The following is a 3200-nucleotide window of genomic DNA, read 5'->3' on the forward strand; positions in this document are numbered from 1 at the left end:
CTTAAAAAAATGTCAAGAAATTTCAAAAGATTTTTAATATTTGTGAATGTTTTAAAAGATGTCAAGTAATTTTCAATTTATTTTTATAATTTCAAGGAATTTTAGAGAATTTTAACAATTTTAGCAGAGTTATTTAAAAAAAATTCCAAAGGACTTTAGAAATTTTTAAAAGGTGTGTAGGTGTTTGAAAATTTTTGAAGGTTTCAAAATACTTGAGAGTATTTAAAAATGGTTCAAAGAATTTTTAATTGATCACAGTAATTTAATATGAGATTTTAAAGGATTTGAAATATTTCAGGGTATTTTTTAAATTTCAAGAACTTTAAAAAAATTCAAGAGATTTCAACAGATTTTTGAGGATTTTGAATATTTGAGGATGTTTAAGAAGATTTCACTGAATATTTAATTCATTTTTAAAAATTGAAAGAATTTCAAGGAATTTTAATAATTATATCAATGTTGTTTAAAAAAACTCCAAATTACCTTAATAATCTTTAAAAGATGTCAAGATTTTACAAAAGATTTTGAAGGTTTCGATATGTTTGAGAGTATTTTAGAAGGTTTTATGGAATTTTCAATCTATTGCAGTAATTTAATATGAGATTTTAAAGGATTTGATACATCTTAGGACATTTTACTAGATTCTAAGGAATTATCAATTGATTTTAATTATTTAGTATGTGATTTTGAAGGATTTAAAATATTTTAATGTATTTTTAAAATTTGCAAGGAATTTTCAAGATCTTTGCAAAATTTCAAGAGATTTTAAAGGATTTTAAATATCTTAGGATGTTTTAAAACATTTCAAGGAATTTTCAATTAATTTCAATAATTTAAAGCAGTTTCAAAGAATTCCAACTATTTTTTTCAATTTTTCTGGTTGAAAGTGGAACTGCTTTGTTAAAAATTTAGTTTTTTTTTTTTTTTTGACAATTTATCAAATTAGTTCCGGAACATTAAATTGGCCAACTTCTTCCATTTCTTTCAAATGGGAATCGAGATATAAATAGAAGACCACCGAAGTCTTACGAAGCATTCAGATCGGCAATCATCGTACAGCAGAAAACCGAAGTCAAATAGTGCATTTTCGGCTCACACACGAAACTCACAGTGGTTATCATGCACCTTCTGTTTTGCGGCTCCCAAATGGTAGGTATGGTGGGGGTAAATTTCAGACTCGAACTGGCAGCTCTGAAGTAGAGTTAAGGCACAAACTCACAGGGCTTAAACAAACTTGTCACTGCGCATCGCGATTAGTCCGAAACCAGAAGTCCTCATAAAGGGCGCGAAAGTTTGATGCGCTCAATGCATATATTTAAATATCTACGACTAATATAAAAATATAGAGGGGACAGGAAAATTAAATCGGGTTTAGATGACAATACACCGATAAATCGTGTTTAATGGTGTTTAGAATTAAGAAAAAAATGTCCAAAACAAAACTTATTTGACTAAAAATTACGAATTAAAAAGAAACCTAAATTTGTTTACTAAACAAGGTAACTTTCGCAGGAATAGTCGAATAGTTATATTTTCAGTTCAAATAATAATTATTTTCAACCAAGACAAAATTATGAAACACATTAGTTTAATTTTAAAGCGAAAAACTGAACTTGTAATTAAAATGGTGAATTTTTAATAAAAAATTATTTTTAACCAAACAGGTGAGTTTTCGGCCAACAACAATTTTTTTTACCAAACAAGACGATTTTTTCACAAAATACACGAATATTTAACTAAAAAAGATAATTTTTAAAACAAAAACGTAGTATTTGCATTTTCATTGGAGAATATTAATTTTCAATGAAAAAATTTATTTTCTACTAAAATCATGAATTTTCAACCAAAAAGATTATTTTTTTATTAAAAAAGTCGAATTTTCAACTAAAAATAAGGTAAATTATATATTTTATACAAAAGGTGAAATAGTGCATTTTTTAGTAAAGAAATTAATTTTCAACGAATAATGTCGAATTTTCAACCAAATAGTTCAATTTTAAACATAAAAATATAAATTAAAAATTAGTTTTCACTAATTTTTCAAGAAAAAAGCTTGTTTTTTAACCCATTAGATGATTCATCAACTAAGCAGATGAATTTTAACTAACATTATGCATTTTGTCAACAAAAAAATGAATTTGAAACAAATTGGTTGAACTTCAAACCAAAAAAAAAAAATCTTTTTACCACCAAGAAACAAATCCCTAACAAAATGTATGAATTTTCAACCAGCAAGATAAATTTTCTAATGCATTAATTTTCAATTAGATGCTTAATCTTTTATCTAAAGAAGATAACTTTTAAACCAACAACCGAATATAATAAAAAGAATAATTTTTTGCAAAAAAAGACGAATTTTCAAACAAAAATATTAAGTTTCAACCATAAACATGAATTTTTTACAAAATATATGAATTTTTAACCGAATAGTTGAATTTCTAGCTAGAAAAGGATTCATTTTTAAACAAAAATGGAACATGTTAATTTTTAGTTTATGTTTAATTTTGAACAAAATAGCCTAAGTTTAAAAATGTAAATATTATATTAGACTTTAAATAGTTAAACATTTAGTTTAAAAAATGTTTTCAAACAAACAAGACGAATTTGCCATAAAAGAAATCAATTTTTCAGCAAAGAAACACATTTTTAATAAAAATGAAGAATCTTTTACGCTAGAAAATTAATTTTCAACTACGAAACTTAGTCTTTTACTGAAAAAATTAACCTTGGACAAAATAGATTAATTTTTAACCAAATAATTGAATTTTCAACCATAAAAGAGAACTTTTCAATCAAATGTTGAATATTTTAATTTACATTAAAGAAAAAAATTTAATTAAACAAAGTACGCGTTTTCAACAAAATAGTGTAACCAAGAATATTAATTTTTTACCAAAAAAATACTAATTTTAACAAAATACGAGAATGTTAAACAGATATATTTCGGGTACCAATCTTGTACAAAACTTGGAATTTTTTACTACGTTTCTTGAGAATTTGCAATTTAAAAAATTATTTTGTAACCCAAAAAATAAATTTTTAACAAAATAGTGAAATTTTCAATTGAAAGGTTAATTTTCTTTAAAAAAGACAAATTTTAATAAGAATACCTGAATTTTCAACGAACAAAACTAACTTTTAAACATAAAATGGAATAGTGTTCTTCTCAATATTTCTATTTTCATATATTTCACAAGGGT

This window comes from Belonocnema kinseyi, chromosome 4, assembly GCF_010883055.1.
Source record: "Belonocnema kinseyi isolate 2016_QV_RU_SX_M_011 chromosome 4, B_treatae_v1, whole genome shotgun sequence".
Classification (NCBI taxonomy): Eukaryota; Metazoa; Arthropoda; class Insecta; order Hymenoptera; family Cynipidae; genus Belonocnema; species Belonocnema kinseyi.